The 20,951-nt window shown below is 42.4% G+C and overlaps 1 protein-coding gene and 1 pseudogene across 24 annotated transcripts in view; both read left to right on the forward strand.

Annotated features, from left to right (window-relative positions):
• The window catches only part of RIMBP2 (RIMS binding protein 2), a 970,948-nt gene that overhangs the window by 612,653 nt on the left and 337,344 nt on the right, over positions 1-20,951 (forward strand). The gene's annotated exons all lie outside the window — the stretch shown is intronic.
• On the forward strand, positions 16,628-16,727 carry LOC130337612 (U2 spliceosomal RNA; annotated as a pseudogene).

The following is a 20,951-nucleotide window of genomic DNA, read 5'->3' on the forward strand; positions in this document are numbered from 1 at the left end:
ACAGCAAAAAAAAAAAGAAAAAAAAACATGCCCCCCAAAAACCCTTTCAGCAAAAATTGCTTTCAAAAAGCTCAATGGCGCTCCTTCTCTTCTAAGCATTGTAGTGCGCCTGCAGAGCACTTTATGTCCACACATGGGGTATTTACATACTTTCTCCTCTTACCCCTTGTAAAAATGTAAAATTTCAGGCTCGTTGTACCCCTTTCCTTGAGGGATGTAGTTTCCAAAATAGTATGCCATGTGTTTTTTTTTTTTTTTTTCCCTTTTTTTTTTTTTTTTTTTTGCTGTTCTGGCACCATAGAGGCTTCCTAAAAACCATTTCGGCAAAATTCACTGTCCAAAATCCCATTGAATCAATATATAATTTATTTGGCATGTCTATTTTCCTTACAAACTGAGAGCTTACATTTTTCATGAAATATTTTAATTTTTCAACAAGAAATGATCGATGAAAATGTACCACTATGTTAAAGTAGAATATGTCACGAAAAAACAGTATCGGAATCAAATTCATAAGTAAAAGCATCCCAGAGTTATTAATGCTTAACCTCTTAAGGACGTAGGGCGTACTTGTACGCCCTACGCCCGGTCTCGGTGTTTAAAACGGGGTCACGCCGGGTCGGTCCTGGATGCTAATGATAGCCGGGACCCTGGGCTAACAGCACACGGCATTGATCGTTGTGCCGCGTGCTGTTAACCCTCCAGACGCGGCGATCAAAGTTGACCGCCGCGTCTGAAAATGAAAGTAAATGCTTCCCGGCAGCTCAGTCAGGCTGATCGGGGCATCGCTATAAAATCGCGATGTCCCGAACAGCTAGTACGCAAGCTGAGGTCTCCTTACCTGTCTCCGCGGCATCCGGTCGTCGATTGATTGCTCCAAGCCTGACCTACAGGCTTGAGCAATCGAACCCCTATCTCACTGATCCGTGCAAAGCTATGGCTTTGCAGGGATCAGCATAGGAGATCCGTGTGTGCAGTGCTATAGGTCCATATGGGAGCTATAGCACTGCAAAAAAAAAAAGTGGAAAAAAGTTAACAAAGGTCATTTAACCCCTTCCCTAATAAAAGTTTGATTCACCCTCCTTTTCCCATAAAAAAAAAAACTGTGTAAATAAAAATAAACATATGTGGTATCGCCACGTGCGGAAATGTCCAAACTATAAAAATATATAGTTAATTAAATCGCACGGTCAATGGCATACGTGCAAAAAAATTCCAAAGTCCAAAATAGTGTATTTTTGGTCACTTTTTATATCATGAATAAAAAGCGATCAAAAAGTCCGATCAATACAAAAATGGCACCGATAAAAACTTCAGAACACGGCGCAAAAAATGAGTCCTCATACCGGCCCGTACGCGGAAAAATAAAAAAAAAGTTATAGGGGTTAGAAGATGAGAATTTTTAACATATAAATTTTCCTGCATGTAGTTATTATTTTTTTCCGAAGTGCGACAATATCCTACCTATATAAGTATGGTATCATTTTAACCATATGGACCTACAGAATAAAGATAAAATAAAGATGACATTTTTTTCTTCAATTTTGTCGCGCAATGAATTTTTTTCCGTTTCGACGTGGATTTTTGGGTAAAATGACTGTCACTGCAAAGTAGAATTGGTGACGCAAAAAAATAAGCCATCATATGGAATTTTATGTGCAAAATTGAAAGCGTTATGATTTTTAGAAGATGATGAGGAAAAAATGAAAATGCAAAAACGGAAAAACCCTGCGTCCTTAAGGGGTTAAAGATGTGCAAAAAATGTTATGGTCCTTAAGGTGAAAAAGGGGCTTGGTCCTTAAGGTTAAGCAAAGGTTCATTTAAACTAGACCAGGTTTCTAAAATGTACCTTTATTTAGAAATTTTAATCATAAATCCTTAGTTTATCTGTTTCTATTTTACCCTTCATATGGCTTTCTTGAAACTCTATAAACAGGATCCTTGCTGAGATTTGCCACATGCCTTTTCCTTTTTCTGTGTTAAATATGAGTGCTTTCTCTCCCACTGAAAGAATTTTGAATGACATGTGTCTACTCTCACCAAGGCTAAACATCTGACTTAAAACAAACAATAAAAATAGAAAACTATACAAAATGTAGAAGCATGGTTGTTTACTTAATCCTTTTCCTTACTGCACTAGGATCTCACTCTTTTATAAACAATCAGGGAAACACTTGGCATGGAGTCTTCATGTTCCTCCAATGCTTTCAGTGGTTTCTTCAGAGTTTCCTACTGTAAAATGAGCCGATCAAAGTCACTTACTGACTCCATCTGTCTCATTGAAATGAATGGGGTGGGGCACAGGGCAGATTCTCCTGCTTGATCTGGTTGCTGAACTTATAAATTGTGATGTGAATGCAGCCTTAGAAGCATTGTTTCTGGTGTCTGGTGGAGCATGCCAGGGATTTTAGTCACAAAGAGGTACAGTAGAGGGGTCATCTGTCTCGTCTTTTTATGTCACAGTACATAACAGAGCTATAACAAAGTTGTGTACATTAGCCCTAAATGTCATTTTATTAAGGAAGTTTTCCAGCCCCACCAAATTTTACGTTATGGGATAGAGTTAGCTTAAAAATTACACATAATATTAACCTTCTTGATCCTCTATCCCTGTCCCCCTGATGGTTCCCTTTTTCAGCTGAGCAAAGCTTCCTATTTTCATTTTAACATGCAGTAATTGCCCGCTCAGCCAATTACAGGCAGAAGTGATGCTCCATCTTGGCCAGTGTTTGGCTAAGCAAGTGTTTCCTGCTTGTTGAAACAAAAACAGCTAGCAGTGATCAGCTAACAATGTGCACCATCAGGAAAGCAGGGGCAGGGGATTGGGCAGGTGAGTATAGTTTTGTATCAAATTGTAAGCCAGCGCCAACAATGTGCACCATCAGGAAAGCAGGGGCAGGGGATTGGGCAGGTGAGTATAGTTTTGTATCAAATTGTAAGCCAGCGCCAACAATGTGCACCATCAGGAAAGCAGGGGCAGGGGATTGGGCAGGTGAGTATAGTTTTGTATCAAATTGTAAGCCAGCCTGAACTCATAAGTAAAAAAGCATTGTGGTGTAATATGACACTCAACTGCTCCATGTCCATTATAAGGTAGTAAAAATAGCAAGGTTAAGTAAACAGTGGATGCAATAAAGATTAAGAATGCTTGATACCTAATGTGTAAATTTGTGTGTTCTCTATAGTCAGGGAAATTGAAAACTAATTGGAAAAGCATGTCAAATGAGTGTTAACGCCTATTAGTCCTAAACATCCATAAAATATCCCTTAAACTAATAAAAAATGAATTATTAGAGTTAAGGGCATATGTTTTTCAAGACCATGGAAAGGAAAAGAATATCTAATCACTTTTCAGTTTGCATTTTCAGATGCAAGTATTGTTTATCGTTAGTGATGATGTCCAGGACTTAAAGGGATACTATGGTGGAAAAAAATGTTTTCAAATCAACTGGTGCCAGAAAGTTTAACAGATTTGTAAATTACTTCCATTTAAAGATCTTAACCCTTCCAGTACTTATCAGCTGCTGTATCTTACAGATATACTACAAAGAAATGTGTAAAATTCTTCCCAGTCTGGGAGATTCTTTCTATGGTGATATACTTCTAATCTGGACAGTTCCTGACATGAACAGAGGTGTCAGCAGAGAGCACTGTTGTCAGACTGAAAAAACTACACAATTTTCTCTTAGTATACAGCAGCTGATAAGTACTGGAAGGATTAAGAAGGATTTAGTCATTTACAAATCTGTTTAACTTTATGGCACCAGTTGATTTGAAAACATTTGTTTTCCACTTGTTTCCACCGGAGTTCCCCTTTAAAACTGAGGAAGAGCAACAGATAACTATTGTGATTTGTTGTTCTTGTTGTTTATGATACTTAAAGGGGTACTCCAGTGCTTAAACATCTTATCCCCTATCCAAAGGATAGGGGATAACATGCCTGATCACGGGAGTTCTTCAGCTGGGGACGCCCGGGATCATGCACGCGTCACCCCGTTTGTAATCAGCCCCCGGAGCGTGTTCGCTCCGGGACTGATTACCGGCGGCGTGTGACGTCACGCCTCCGCCCCCGTGTGATGTCACACTCCGCCCCTCAATGCAAGCCTACGGGAGGGGGCATGACAGCTATCACGCCCCCTCCCATCGGCTTGCATTGAGGGGCGGAGCGTGACATCACACGCCGCCGGCCCTGCGGTCGCAGGTAATCAGTCCCGGACCGAGCACGGGGTGCCACGTGCATGATCCCGGGCGTCCCCAGCTGCGGGACTCCCGTGATTAGGCATCTTATCCCCTATCCTTTGGATAGGGGATAAGATGTTTAAGCACCGGAGAACCCCTTTAAGTTTTTCCTCCTCAATGAAGGATTCCAATGCTCACTGATCTTTTACTGATGGAAAGAACAGTAATTCCAGTCACTTCCAGACATGTTTTTGAAGAATGTTTCAGGAAGCTAAAATGTTCTGTTAATAAATGTTGTTTTGTGATTATAGCTATAACCTATGTACTTGTGTAAAAAAGCTGGTTGAACATCTAACCATCGTCATACACATTAGATATGTGTAGACCAAATCTGACAACCATCTATTGTGTGAGAGAAGGGTGAGAGAAGGATTGGCATGTTGGATTTCAAATGCCTAATCCAGTTGTTCTTGGTTCTCACTGTTCACTGTTCTCCAGCTGTCTTGTGTGTAGCCAGATTATATGTGATGTTTCTATAATTTTTGCCAAAGGTTGTAAAAAGCAGGTTAAGATTTGGTGATTTGGTATATTTTTTATATTTAGATATAGTATGAACTAAAATATCTTTTGGTGCCTGTTCCTGTGCATTCTGTTGTTAGATGGGTCGAATGGATTTGACAAAATCATGTCTAAAACAATTCAGGTACCTAAATATTTAAACATACACATTGATGCTACTATTGTTTAATGTGAGATGTGACACGGCATCTACTTTTCTTACTCTGTTATAATACAATGTTGCTTTCCGTTTACAGCTTTGTCCACTATACGTGACATTTCTAGTCATGTAACAGTTAAGGAGATGCAGTGCTGTCATTGGAGAGCTTGATCTCCTGCTGGAAAAGAATTCTTAATCTAGAGTTGTTGGGAGTTCATGCTATGAGCTGCAGGTAGTTCCTTGATGGAACGTCTCTCATCACCTACGTTCTCTGGTTGCCGTGGTGACAGGCTTGAGAGGTAATCAAGATGCAGCTCATGCTGGCTTCTTAGAAAAGTCTCTCAGATAATAAAGCATTGTTATAGTGATGATGAATCACTATTGTATGGATCAAGATCTAACAAACCTAATGTGGTCCTTTTGGTAGATTTTTGTGGTTATTAACTTATTTCAAGTTTATATTAATTTATATCATGTACAGAGAGAAGCCGTAGGCATACTGCGGATTGCCCTAGTGGAATATCTGCAGATTTGTCAACCACAGACTTTTTTATTGGAAACCTACCCATGGTTATTTTTATATGGTATATTTTTATTCAGTTAGACAAAATGCTAATAGTTTTGTGTGTTTATTTTTGTGTCAGAAGTAGTCCAGTCATGTATTAGGGCTGTAATACACAGCCCAACCTCTGATTTGCCAGGACAGCATTTGTATACTGAGCCTATTACAAATTTCTGTATCAGACAAGTAGGACCTCAAGAACAATCGTTGGATCGTTCATGCAGCCCTTTACTTCTATCATTTATTGTCTGCACATCTGCTAATACATGAGGAGATACGTATGTAACATACAAAGATTCATTGTTTTGTTATTATGACCAGGGCTGCCATCAGGGGGGTACATCTCGGGCCCCTGTAGGGGCCCTGGTAATTGCCATGCTGAGACCGGTGCCAACAGGGTCCCTGCAGTGGAATAACCAAACTCTTCTCATGCGTCCCATCATTCCCTCTGCAGCCGGGCCCGCAGGTAATGGGGGAGGGCCACCATCTGGGACACCTGCCTCAATTCCCCAAGCGATCGCAACTTTCATCACTGAGTGTGCCTTTAAGACACACACACAATGTTGAATGTGAGGTGCGATGGCTGGCATGACAGGAAGAAGCCAGCAGCTCCAACCTGTCATTCCAGCCAAGACTTCCTGTGCGGCAGCGGCTCTGCGTAACACTGTCCACACAGGAAGCTGAGAGAGATTATGAGCAACAGGAGCTGTGGGGGGAACAAAGGAGAAGTGAGTGGTGTTTTTTATTTATTTATTTTTTATAGTGTGAGGGGCATAATATACAATGGGGGTGCGATGGGGTTCGCCCGTTACGGATTTCTGCACAATTAACAGAGCGAGATTATATAACAGCACCAAGGTTTATTAACAGGGGTACACACACAAAATACAATCCAAAGGATGAAGGGGGGGGGGGGATAGTGCAGATTATGGGAAATAAATGGTCAAGCAGAAAGATACAGTCACTGGGAACTAGGGGAAGAAACAAACTGCTGATCCTGGAATTCAGCTACGGGCCTGAAACTCCACAGTTCAATATATTGTCCAAAGTCCATGGGATAAAAGCTCCAGGTCTTCTTCTTGTGGTACCTCAGGTCCCCTGGGAGGTCCGGTTCTCACATACACTCCTCAGTTCCATTCACAGGGGTACACATCTAAGTCCACAGGTGACACCAGCACAATCCACTGGTCCCAGAGAGCTGGCTTCAGCTGTGGCTCCTCTATCCCAACAGCCCTCCAGGTTATGAGGAACAATCTCTTACGAAAGTGTTGTACTAGCAGCAGCTCTGACCCTGAGCCCATTACCAGCAACTGCTTCTCCACCAACACACAACTTCCAAACAATTGGAGTATGATAGGTCCCAGCCAGGTTCAGTACTAAAATCAGGTCCTGTCTCTGGGACACCACACAGCAACTCTTCTCTTTAACCAACTGTCCCACTTCATCTCATAGCCTCAGATATCCCTGTGGAGGGACCCAGCCTCAATCCAGGCATGAGGTGGTCAGCAGACATATGTGGCATTTGTTTGATCCATATTCCTGTGTCCTTATCTCCTGTGCAGATCTGCTGACCAGCCATGGCTATAGAAAACCCCTGCCCCTTTATAGCCCATAGACAAGTGGGCCTAAGTTGCTTACAGGTTACATGTACAAATTTGGAAATATTTTATTAAGTGTACTTTGGTAACCACGCACCATCACAACCTTGTATGAGGGGGCAATGTGAGGGGCATAATATACTGTGGTGAACCAGGAGAGTGGTAGCAGTGTAGGGGTGTTGCAATGATGCTACAGGATCTGGTGGTATTAACTCTTGGTTTGTCGTGATGCCAGGGTGAGGTTGTATTGTATAGAAGGCCCTTCCAACAACCGGTCCACAAATGGCAGGATAATAAACAGAATGTCCACAGCAGGATTTATGAGATAACTGGAACTTTTACTGAACTTCTTATGCAAACAGTCTTTACAAATATACAATTTCTCCTGAGGTAACAGGGATGCAGGTTCCTCACAGGCTTTGCTGGGACTAATAGTCTTGAACTTTAAGCAGGCCACTGTGCTACTAATTATTGGATTTGAGTTGAATAGTAGTCACAAGGAATTGGTAGATAGAGCTATATAATTCACGGTTTTAGTGGCTGCTGGTTCTTTAGGCTTTGGCCTAGTTGAGATGAATTGAGATATGCTGATTGTGCTTGGCTTAGTGTACAGCAGGAAAGAGAGAGAATTTTGTGACTACAGCCCCTTTTATACTAAGGAGGCTGGACTAATCCCATTGGCTGCAAAGCCTGTAGGTCCTGAACCCAGAGAACTCTGGTTACATCACATGACATCATCACATGACCTAGGAAGGTCCTAAATATCTGTGCAACCATTATATACATACAGTGAACCATACATTTACAATGCATTTTACGAGGCGACCAAGGGGTATGCCCTGCAGGAGAGCTTTGCGGAATGGGGACTGAGGGGACTTTAGACAGGGACAGGACAAAGTCCAGTACCGGGACACCACAATACTATGGGGGAAATATGAAGGGCTTTAAATACAATTGGGGCAATATAAGGGGCATAATGTATCTCTCTGTATCATACCTTTCTTTTTGCTCGCAAAGTGCAATTTCACATCAGGAGAAAGTAGGCGTTTCCTGGACAAATTCCACCCTCACATTGTTGCAGCATTGTGATGAATAGAAGACCTCATGATCTGTGCATGTTTCAGTCTGTGCAGATTTCAATGAGGCTCTCCTGCAGCTTTCAGTCTGCGTGGCTTTCTGTGAGAATCTGTGGAGCTTTCGCTTTCTGTGCAGCTGATAAACTAACTGATTGTACTCAACACGTATGGTCCTGTACACGACCAATGAATATAGATCCTCTTAGCTTAAATACAATATGAATCACCAGCGGACCAACACCAGTGAAAGAGGTGCCTAAAACATAACATTCATTCCTTTTGCTATAAAAATATCAAAGCAACTATTGTGTATATAGTGCTTGTATTCTTATTGATATACCAAGAAAAAGAGCCGTTAAGATATAATTAAATCAACTTAGGAGTGCTATGTTGTTTACACAAAAGCACATCCAGGATAAGTAAGAGTGTTATAGTATACTCAAAAATATTTACTCCCTTAGTCATCCAATTCTGGTGACTAGTTGACCCAACGTTTTTCTGTCGCCTCCTTCAGCAATGTCATCAGGGGAGTATTCACAACATAGGGGGTTAATAAGAGATTCTTATATAGTAGATTCATCAGACAGTAACTGAATGCTTATTGGTATACAGTATGTAGTACTGTCGGATGCACCCTTAATCAAAGAAAAGATCATATTTAAAATAAGAATAGACCGTATGGGTGTATCCCTTTATCATGAAGTCCTCAGCCAGCGGGGGTCTGCCCTGTAAAAAAATTTAAGAAAACCAGCAAGAAGTGTAACAATACAAAATATGTGCCCCCTTCCGGGTTATCTGTATCAGTCCTCAGCACAATGTTGTTCACTCACTTATAACCCTCCATTTGGTGTCCCTGCAAAATAAAAGCATAGCCCTACTCAGTATTCCAATAGTAGGGTTTTCCTGCAGAGAAAGATACTACTCCAAAACGAGTTACTCACGGTTCTGAGTCTTCAAATGAGATGTAAACGACAATTGCTCCCGGAGAAGCCGGCGTCTGATGTCGTATGCAAGCGGACCGCTACGTCATCGGCAACGCGTCCTAGGGCGGTGCAAAGTTACATGCACTCGCAGGACGTGTTTAACTATTTGTGGTCCGTGCAGAAGGTCAGCCTCTATGTAAACCTGGTCAATAGCTAATTCATTATTTGATGTGACATAGTCAATCCAAATATTGGAATAAAATTGTTTCGCCCATACAGAATATCAGTATCTCTATATTGGTTTCTAGAAGCTAGCAGTATTAGCTATTGACCAGGTTTACATAGAGGCTGACCTTCTGCATGGACCGCAAATAGTAAAACACCTTCCTGCGAGTGCATGTAGCCATGCACCGCCTTAGGATGCGTTGCCCAGGGAAGCAGGGCGGGCGCATCAGATGTGATATAGAGATCCGCTTGCATAAGACGTCAAACACCGGCTTCTCCGGGCAGCACGCTGGACTGTATGTCAGTCGGACCCTTTGCGACTCCGAGAGTGCGCGCTGCAATTTACATCTCATTTGAAGACTCGGAACCGTGAGTAACTCGTTTTGGAGTGGTATCTTTCTCTGCAGGAAAACCCTACCATTGGAATACTGAGTAGGGCTATGCTTTTATTTTGCAGGGACACCAGCTGGAGGGTTATAAGTGAGTGAACAACGTTGTGCTGAGGACAGATACAGATAACCCGGAAGGGGGCACATATTTTGTATTCTTACACTACTTGCAGGTTTTCTTTTATTTTTTTTCAGGGCGGACCCCCGCTGGCTGAGGACTTCATGATAAAGGGATACACCCATACGGTCTATTCTTATTTTAAATATGATCTTTTCTTTGATTAAGGGCGCATCCGACAGTACTGCATATACCAATAAGCATTCAGTGACTGTCTGATGAATGTACTATATAAGAATCTATTATTAACCCCATATGTTCTGAATACTCCCCTGATGACGTTGCTGAAGGAGGCAACAGAAACGCGTTACAAGCACTATATACACAATTGTTGCTTTGATATTTTTATAGAAAAAGGAATAAAAGTTATGTTTTAGGCACCTCTTTCACTGGTGTTGGTCCACTGGTGATTCATATTGAGCAGCTGACAATCAAGCTCCGTGCAGAGAAACACTTCTTGAGTTCGAACTCCTGCCAGGCCTGGAGGAAATCAAACTCACTGTATTAATTGTGTCAGGGAACAGAACAGAGCCACCTAGTGGCCATTTTTTATATTACATTTTAAACATTTTTATGTTGATAATTTTAAAAGCAAGTGAATTGGAAAGTATCTGCTAATTACATAAGGAACACTATATTAACCCCTTAACGACAATGGACGTAAATGTACGTCATGGTGACTTGGTACTTAGCGCACCATGATGTACATTTACGCGTCGCCATGACCGTGAGCACCGGAGCGGTACTCGCGTCATGCTCGGCAGGTCCCAGCTGTTATCAGCAGCCAGTGACCCGCGGTAATGGTGGACATCCGCGATCGTGCGGATGTCCGCCATTAACCCCTCAGATGCCGTGATCAATACAGATCATGGCATCTGCGGCAGTGCGGTACTTTGAATGGATGATCGGATCGCCCACAGCGCTGACGCAGGGATCGGATCATCCAGCATGGCGGTCAGAGGTCCCCTCAGGTCCCCGGAGGTCCATCTCCCGGGGTCTTCTGCTCTGGTCTGAGATCGAGGGGTACTGATAAAAACTACAGATCATGGCGCAAAAAATTTGCCCTCATATAGCCCCATATACGGAAAAATAAGAAAGTTATAGGTGGTCAAAATAGGGCAATTTCAAACATACAAATTTTGTTAAAATGGTGTTAAAAGCGGTACAATTATAGAAAAGCATATAACCAGGGTATCATTTTAATTGTATTGACCCACAGAAAAAAGAAATCATGTCATTTTTACCGGAAAGTGTACAGCGTGAAAACAAAACCTTCCAAAATATGCTAAATTGCGGTTTTCTTTTCAATTTTCCCACATAATCCCAAATAATATTTGTTTGATTGCGCCATACATTTTATGGTAAAATAAGTGATGTCATTACAAAGTACAATTGGTGACGCAAAAACAAGCCCTCATATGGGTCTGTGGATGGAAATATAAAAGAGTTATAATTTTTAGAAGGTGAGGAGGAAAAAACGAAAATGCAAAAATAAAATTGGTCTGGTCCTTAATGGGTTAAAAGTTTTATTTGGTGACCGGTACTCTTTAAACAATACATACTTTGGTGCAGAGGGATAGGCAGAGTGGAACCTGGGGAGCCTGTCCCCTGGCTGGGAGTTGTAGTTGCTGTTGAATGCAGCTTTAAGATTAGTAGCATTACACGCTGACTTGAAAGGCTTAAGATGACTGACTGAAGTAGAGGTTTTCCCCAGGAGCTTTGCTTACTGCCAGGCTTTGCCAATTCACCTGAGTGTCGGGGTCTTTTACTGAGATTTGGCATGGCTGTGGAATTTAGTAGACCTCTTCTCCCTAGGTTTCTCCTTAGCTTGCTAGCTGGAACACACTCTTCTTACTGCAACTGTACTGGACTGCAGCTCCTCACAAGACTACTTTTCCTCACTAAATTAAACTCTCCCATTGGGTGTTAGGGTCACCTGGCCCCTCTGCCACAATCCCGTAAAGGTACAGAGCATAAATTAACACATATCATGAAACAACAATATTTTACATTATTACAGCTTAGAAAATGGAGCAGTGGGCCCCACCTATAGACAGCAGGGATGCCTGAGGCAATCTTTAGCTCATAGGACAGCCCACAATGGCACTACACGTCCCTCTCTGAGAGAGAGAATGGAATTATTTTTGTAAGCTTCTTTGTAGTACTAGTTCTCATTCTCTGTACAAATGCATACAGGCTTAAGGAGGAAAGAAAGTATAGAATGTACAAATTTCTACATAGTTATTAATGTGCAGTAAGAAGGCCAGCAACAAAACTTGAGCAATCAGCTGCCGTTGGTCGCTGATTTAAAGTGTCCTCGGCGCCAGCTGCTTGTTCAAGATCAGCAGCCCGCCCGCCGCCACTTTCGAATAGTGACCAGTGGCGGCTGCTATGGGCCCAGATGCAACACCGTTTGAATTTATCGTTGTATAACAACCAGGTAGGGTTTCTGCCTTATATTTTATTTTAAAAGTGCGTGTTGTATGCCGATAAATATGCTAAATTATTTTTACTTTGTAGTGTTGTGTTTAATGGAATGGTAGTTTACCACCCTATTGCAAACATCTTTTTTCCAGTATTCTGACATATATCGACTACATAAAAGTTTCACTCTTTTGGCCGTCATCCGGCAATGAAAGACTATGGACACATTAAGCATGTACTGTGATAGCTTTCCTGATATTTATGCTAAACATAAAAGAAAAACATGATGTGAACGTAGCCCAACACACACTGGGTTAAATGTGCTGACACTCTTTTACGTGGGATGTCATGCTACAGATGCCTGATGCACAGAGACAGGAAGGACATTTGTCATGCATGAAATGCGTAGTTTTCCACTGCTTTTAAGTGTTTTAATCAAGGCCTGTCATACAGATCAAGTGTCAGCTGGTTATTATGTGTACAGATAATGCCTTTAATCAGCCACTTTTACAACTGCAGCCTAGCAGTCCCGGGTTGCATAAATTGTCCTATTATGGTTCTTTACAGATAAAGGTGCGTTACTGTCTGTCTTCATATTTTAGTCCATAATTATCTCAACAGTGGCCTGAGTGGAGCAAAAGCAAATGGTTTTATAATACAAAGTCTCATCTGTCATCACAAGGATATGAAAACTATATTAAACCTTAGTTTAATTTTAAACCAACTCAGGGTTATTGCCTTCTTTGTGTCTTCCATTGACCTGTATCTTTATTACATTTTTACAAGAAAAAAAAATCCCTACATATACAGTAAAGATATACAGAGTCAGATGGAGCATATTATATTTTATTTTCATAGTGCACACTAGATATATACTTTTTAAAGAAGACCTGTGCCAACATGAAAACAAAATTGATTCTACTGTCATTCAATAGTTTAATCCCTTAAGGACACTGGTTTTTTACGTTTTTGCACTTTACTTTTTTCCTCCTCACCTTTAAAAAATCATAAGTATTTCAATTTTGAACCTGAAAATCCATATGATGGCTTATTTTTTTTCGCCACCAATTCTACTTTGTAAAGACATCAGTCATTTTACCCAAAAATCTACGGCGAAATGGAAAAAAAATCAATGTGCTATAAAATTGAAGAAAAAATACCATTTTGTAACTTTTGGGGGCTTCCGTTTATACGCAGTACATTTTTCAGTAAAAATGACACCTTCTCTTTATTTTGTAGGTCCATACGATTAAAATGATACCCTACTTATATAGGTTTGATTTTGTTGTACTTCTGGAAAAATCATAACTACATGCAGGAAAATGTACCGTATTTATCGGGGTATACCACGCACCGGCCTATAACACGCACCCTCATTTTACCAAGGATATTTGGGTAAAAAAAGTTTTTTACCCAAATATCCATGGTAAAATGAGGGTGCGTGTGTGCGCGTGTATACCCCGATATACCCCCAGGAAAGGCAGGGGGAGAGAGGCCGTCGCTGCCCGCTTCTCTCCCCCTGCCTTTCCTGGGGTCTAGAGCGCTGCTGTCGGCCCTTTTCACCCCCTGGTTATCGGCGCCGCTGCCCGTTCTGTCCCCCTGACTATCGGTGCCGGCGCCGATAGCCAGGGGGAGAGAAGCGGCGCCGACAGCCAGGGGGAGAGAAGGGGCAGCAGCACCCATTGCCGGCGCCGCTGCCCCGTTGCCTCCCCCCATCCCCGGTGGCATAATTACCTGAGTCGGGTCCGCGCTGCTCGGGTCCGCGCTGCTCCGCTGCTCCAGGCCTCCGTTGTTGCTATGCGCTGAACGGCGCGGCGCATGACGTCAGAGCGCCGCGCCATGCATAGCAACGACGCTGGGGACCAGCGTCGTTTCTATGCACGGCGCGGTGCTCTGACGTCATGCGCAGCGCCGTTCAGTGCATAGCAACGACGGAGGCCTGGAGCAGCGGAGCAGCGCGGACCCGACTCAGGTAATTATGCCACCGGGGATGGGGGGAGGCAACGGGGCAGCGGCGCCGGCAATGGGTGCCGCTGCCCCTTCTCTCCTCCTGGCTGTCGGCGCCGCTTCTCTCCCCCTGGCTATCGGCGCCGGCACCGATAGTCAGGGGGACAGAACGGGCAGCGGCGCTCTAGACCCCAGGAAAGGCAGGGGGAGAGAAGCGGGCAGCGACGGCCTCTCTCCCCCTGCCTTTCCTGGGGGGGTATCGGCGTATAACACGCACACAGACTTTAGGCTAAAAATTTTAGCCTAAAAAGTGCGTGTTATACGCTGATAAATACGGTATTCATTTAAAATTGTCATCTTCTGACCCCTATAACTTTTAAATTTTTCCGGGCAGTATAAGGGCTAATTTTTTGCACCGTGATCTGAAGTTTTTAGTGGTACCATTTTTGGTAAATTTCTATTTTTTCATGATATAAAAAGTGAGTTTGGAAATTTTTTTGCGCAAACGCCATTGACCATGCAGTTTAATTAACAATATATTTTTTATAATTTGGACATTTTCGCACGCGGCAATACCACATATGTTTTTTTTTTATTTACACTGTTTTTTTTCAATGGGAAAAAGGGGGTGATTCAAACTTTTATTAGGGGAGGGGTTAAATGATCTTTATTCACTTTTTTTTTGTAAACTTTTTTTTTTTTTGCTATGTTATAGCCCCTATAGGGGGCTATAACACTGCACACACTAATATTTAACATTGATCATTGTTATCCCATAGGATAACATTGATCAGTGATTCTGCCGCTTGACTGCTCATGCCTGGATGTCAGGCACTGAGCAGTCATTCATGGTTACATAGTTAGTACGGTTGAAAAAAGACATACGTCCATCAAGTTCAACCAGGGAATTGAAGGGTAGGGGTGTGGCGCGATATTGGGGAAGGGATGGGATTTTATATTTCTTCATAAGCATTAATGTTATTTTGTTCCAGGAATGCATCTAACACTGTTTTAAAGCTGTAAAATTTTCCTGCTTGTTTTTTCGCCGATCGGATACGCAGTAGGAAGGTAGGGGCCCTCCTTGTGTCCTCAAGCGGTCCCAAACAGCCCACTGAGCTAGCCAGTGGTAGTTTAGTTTCACTTTAGACGCAGTGATCAACTTTGAACCCGTGTCAAAAGGGTTAACAGCGCGCGGCATCACGATGCACTATTAACCACGGGTCCTAGCCATTGGTTATAGAAAGGGAGCGGACTTAAGAGGTTAAAGGGGTACCCCGATGGGGGAAAAAAATTCATATCAACTGGCTCCAGAAAGTTAAACAGATTTGTAAATTAGTTCTATAAAAAAAAACTTAATACTTCCAGTACTTATTAGCTGCTGAATACTACAGAGAAAGTTGAGTTGTTCTTTTCCGTCTCACCTCAGTGTTCTCTGCTGACATCTGTGTCTATATCAGGAACTGTCTAGAGTAGTAGCAAATTCCCATAGCAAACCTATCCTGCTCCGGACAGTTCCTGACAAGGACAGAGGTGCCATCAAAGAGCACTGTGGTCAGACTGAAAAGAACAACTCGACTTCCTCTGTATTAACTTAAAGGGGCTGTCCCATGTCAGTTGTTTCAGTTTTATTTGTTAGTTTTTTATGGTTCCTCTTGCCTGTTTGCAGTGGTCAGAAAAGCCAAAAGCGGGCGGAGCAGGAAAGTTACGCAATTTGCGTAACTCCTATTGACTTTAATAGGAGTTGCGTAAGCGGGTACACTGTTTATGTAACTCATGGAGTTATGTTAACAGTGTAGATTGCAGGGCTACAACATTTGCGCAACTTTCATTATGTTATACAAATGTCTTAACTTGCCTGCTTCAGCCGCTTTCGTTTTTTTTAGACCAGCGCAAACAGGTGGGAGGAGCCAGAAAAATAGGAAGTACCCAGGGAAAGACCTCTGAGCGGGATTGTGACCTCATCCTGCTCTGTACCATGCAGCCCCCAGTTGCAATCATCATCCAGGGGCCGCAGCTAATCACCACTGCTAGGCTATTAACCCTTTAGCTTCCAAGATCAACGTTGATCGCGGGACCTAAAGTATGTTATTATGCATGGGCATTTGGTTGACTAAGCTGATTGGGACCACTTAGAAGTAATCACAGGGTCTTAATCAGCTTACCTGACAGCTGGAGGGTCCCTACCTACCTTCATGTTGTCTGGTCCTTTCTTTGCTGCTCCTGCTTTGGTAGGCTAGAGCAGCAGAGCACAGATTACACTGATCAATGCTGATTTTTTTTTTTATAATAAAGTAATAAATATGAATAAATCCTACCCCCCTCCTCCCCTACTTAAGATCATTACGCTTTCAATTTTGCACCTACAGACCCATAGAAGGGCTCATTTATTGCGTCACCAATTGTACTTTGTAATGACATCAATCATTTAATAACAAAATTTACCATAAAACCAAAAAATATATATTTATGTCGCTTCTCAGCCTTTTGGCTAAGATCAAGTGTAGTATCTGTTCTTATAAGTTTAATATCTGTTACGTCCCCTATCTAGGGACCATATAATAACCCCACCAGGACCAAGGACATACAGGTACACCCTAGTTTCCTGGTACTTAAATGGACAGTCAGAAATAAAAACTTTTGAAATGTTGTAAAGCAATAGGTTTTGCAATTGCTTTCATTAGAAAATTTTCAGTATTTCATACTGAAAAAGCCAGTCAAAGAACTGCCTCCCCTGCCTTCTGGAATGCTCTCAGTCCTGCTGTGTACACTGCTCCGTCCTGGATGTTTTGGAGGGGGGAGGGGCTGTACACACTGCAGACTCATGAAGGGGAGGGGGAGGGGCAGGAAGACTGGTGTCGGGCTCTCACTGATGTCTGCTGTGTGAGAAAGGCAGAAACCCATTGCATTGCAGACAAAAAAGTAAGTGTCCCTGCATATATGTTTGTGTGGATATATGTGTATGGGTGTATATCAGTGTGTCTATCTAATGTGTATGTGTAAGAATATATGAAGTCAGTTTGTGTGTGTGTGTGTGTAATGAAGGGGGACTAAAATCATATGCCTCCAGCTGTTGCAAAACTAAAACTCCCAGCATGCCTGCACAGCCAAATGATCTGTGGGCATGCTGGGAGCTGTAGTTTTGCAACAGCGGGAGGCTCTCTGGCAGGGAAGCACTGGACTGAGGAGTGAGGGAGGGGGAGGAGGGGGAGTGGTTATCACAGTGAGTACCCGCCCCCCCTGCTTCTGGTGGACAAAATTAAGGTATTTCAGAAATAAAGCTAATGCTGAGAGAAATGTAGGTCATGGACACATAAAAAAGTATATGTACATGATCAGGATGAGATACTGAGCAACATATAACAGTTTTGTTTTTTTGAGTGATCTGACGGGTACGCTTTAAGGAAACCAGGCGGTGTCATTTTCCATTTGCACAGCCCACTGTTCCAAAGATCTGTCAAACGTCAGTGGGGTGTAAATGCTCACTGCACCCCTTATTACATTCCGTGAGGGGTGTAGTTTCCAAAATGGGGTCACATGTGGGTCCACTGTTCTGGCACCATGGGGGCTTTGTAAACTCACATGGCCCCCGATCCCATTCCAAACAAATTCTCTCTCCAAAAGCTTTATGGCGCTCCTTCTCTTCTGAGCATTCTAGTTTGCCCGCAGATCACTTTACATCCACATATGGGGTATTTACATACTCAGAAGAAATGGGGTTATAAATTTTCTCCTATTACCCCTTGTAAAAATGTAACATTTTGGGGAAAACCAGCATTTTAATGAAAAAGAAATTTAATTTACACATCCGACTTTAACGCTCATTGTAATCCCTTGTTACGTGCCATGAGGGGGTGTAGTTTCCAAAATAGTATGCCATGTGTTTATTTATTTTATTTTATTTTTTGCTGTTCTGGCACAAAAGGGACTTCCTAAATGCGACATGCCTCCCAAAAACCATTTCAGCAAAATTTGCTTTCCAAAAGCTAAATGTGACTCCTTGTCTTCTGAGCATTGTAGTGCGCCCGCAGTGCACTTGACGTCCACACATGGGGTATTTCCATACTCAGAAGAAATGGGGTTACAAATTTCGGGGGGCATTTTCTCCTATTACTTATTGTAAAAATGTAAAATTTGGGGTAACAACGGCATTTTAGTGAAAAAATAATTTTTTATACATTCGACTTTAACGAAAAGTTGTCAAACTCCTGTGGGGTGTTAAGGCTCGCTGTACCCCTTGTTACATTCCTTGAGGGATGTGTTTTTATTAATTTTTTGCTGTTCTGGCACCATAGGGGATTCCTAAATTCGACAGGCCCCCCCAAAAACCATTTCAGCAAAATTCACTCTCCAAAATCCTATTGTCGTTCCTTCCCTTCTGAGCCTTGTAGTATGCCAGCAGAGCACTTTTTGCTGCTATTCCTGTGAAACACCTAAAGGGTTAACAAACTTTCTGAATGTCATTTTGAATACTTTGATGGGTGCAGTTTTTATAATGGGGTCATTTATGGGGTATTTCTATTTCTATGAAAGCCCCTCAAATCCACTTCAAACTGAACTGGTCCCTGAAAACGTACAATTTTGAAATTTTCGGGAAAAATTTTAAAATTGCTGCTGAATTTGAAGCTGCTGAATTTGATGTCTTCCAAAAGTAAAAACATGTCAACTTTTTGATGCCAACCTAAAGTAGACATATTGTATATGTGAATCAATATATAATTTATTTGGTATGTCCATTTTCCTTATAAGCAGAGAGCTTCAATGTTAAAAAAAAAAAAGCAAAGTTTTCACATTTTTCATCAAATTTTGGAATTTTTCACCAAGAAATGATGCAAGTATCGACAAAAATTTACCACTAACATAAAGTAGAATATGTCCCGGAAAAACAATCTTGGAATCAGAATGAAAAGTAAATGCATCCGAGAGTTATTAATACTTAAACTGACAGTGGTCAGATTTGTAAAAACAATGCTCTGGTCCTTAACTCCTTAACTACGAAGGACATATATGGGGTGTCCCAGCACCGGATTGCGTCCGCTGCCTTGTGGTGAGGTCCCCAAAGTCAGAGTCCCTAGGTTTAGGTGGGGTCTCATCCTTATCTAGCCCCTTGTCACCCCTTTTGTAATTAAAATTATTTAAATCTAATGTATATATTTATATAGTAAGTGTACTTGCCTAGTTAGTGTCGTAGGACCTGCGGGTCATGTGATCGGTGAAACTCTATGGTTTATGGTTCAAGGACCTTTGGGAGGAAGTCAGGTGATCACCCACCATGCTTTGTAACAGTGAGTGACAGCTGATTGGACCAATCCAAAATGGCTCAGCCCCTGCCCATATAAGGGAGTTGCAGCCATTAATCTGTCTCTTATTCCTGGCTGCCAAGCAAGCAGCATCTCTCTTGTTCCTGGGCTGTTGACAGGGAAGGATCCGCACTGCTGTCATCAGTGAGTTTAGGCCCGAGCCTTGCGGCGATGGCTGATCTCTTCTAAACCGTGAGTGTATCAATCCCTAAGCACTCTGCAAGATCACCGGACCTTATCTATCCCCTAAATCCGGACAGATCTTCGCAATTAACCCTAAATTCAGAGACTTATAACACAAGTCAAGGTCCGCAACAACTGTCAGTCACTGAAGTGTATAGAGACTGTTTGAATGAGACTGTTACTGTTCATTGGATGTACCGCAAGCCTTTAAGTAAAGTTTATCCAAGTTCAAGTTCAACTACCTTGTGGACCTTCAGTCATTATTTGCATGCACCTATCTTTACTGGGAAGGGCGGCGATAGGCTGGAGAATTACCTCAGCATACTAGCCCTCAGCCTGGTGTCACAAACAATAGGGTTAACCTTAACCCCTGATATACTGAAGCAATACCCTGACTACACTACCCCTACCCCAGAGGCTTACCACATATATTTACGTCCTCCGCCGGCTCCCGCGATATGCCGCGGGGTCACGCGGTGACCCCACGTCATATCGGGTCGATCACAGGACATCACAGATCGCGGTGATGCCCTCTATTTACTCTTCAGACGCAGCGATGAAAGCTGACCGCCGCGTCTGAAGCGAAAGTGAAACTATCCCGGCTGCTCAGTCGGGCTGTTCGGGACTGCTATGGTGAAATCGCGGCATCCCAAACAGCTTACAGGACACCGGGAGGGACCTTGCCTGCCTCCTCAGTGTCTGATCGGCGAATGACTGCTCCGTGCCTGAGATCCAGGCAGGAGCAGTCAAGCGCCGATAACACTGATCACAGGCATGTTAATACATGCCAGTGATCTGTGTAAAAGATCAGTGTGTGCAGTGTTATAGCTCCCTATGGGGGCTATAACATTGCAAAAAAAAAAAAGGAAAGAAAAGTGTTAATAAAGATCATTTAACCCCTTCCCTAATAAAAGTTTGAATCACCCCCCTTCAAATCACGGCGCAAAAAATGAACCCTAATACCGCCCTGTACATGGAAAAATAAAAAAGTTATAGGGGTCAGAGGACATTTTTAAACGTATATACATTTTTATACACATGTATTTATGATTTTTTCCCAGAAGTACGACAAAATTAAACCTATATAAGTAGGATACCATTTTAACCGTATGGACCTACAGAATAATGATAAGGTGTCATTTTTGCTGAAATATGCACTGCGTAGAAACGGAAGCCTCCAAAAGTTACTAAATGGCGTTTTTTCTTCGATTTTGTTGCAGAATGATTTTTTTTTTTCCGTTTCGCCGTGGATTTTTGGGTAAAACGACTAATGTCACTGCAAAGTAGAATTGGTGACGCAAGAAATAAGCCA

The sequence above is a fragment of the Hyla sarda genome, chromosome 1 (assembly GCF_029499605.1).
Source record: "Hyla sarda isolate aHylSar1 chromosome 1, aHylSar1.hap1, whole genome shotgun sequence".
Classification (NCBI taxonomy): domain Eukaryota; kingdom Metazoa; phylum Chordata; class Amphibia; order Anura; family Hylidae; genus Hyla; species Hyla sarda.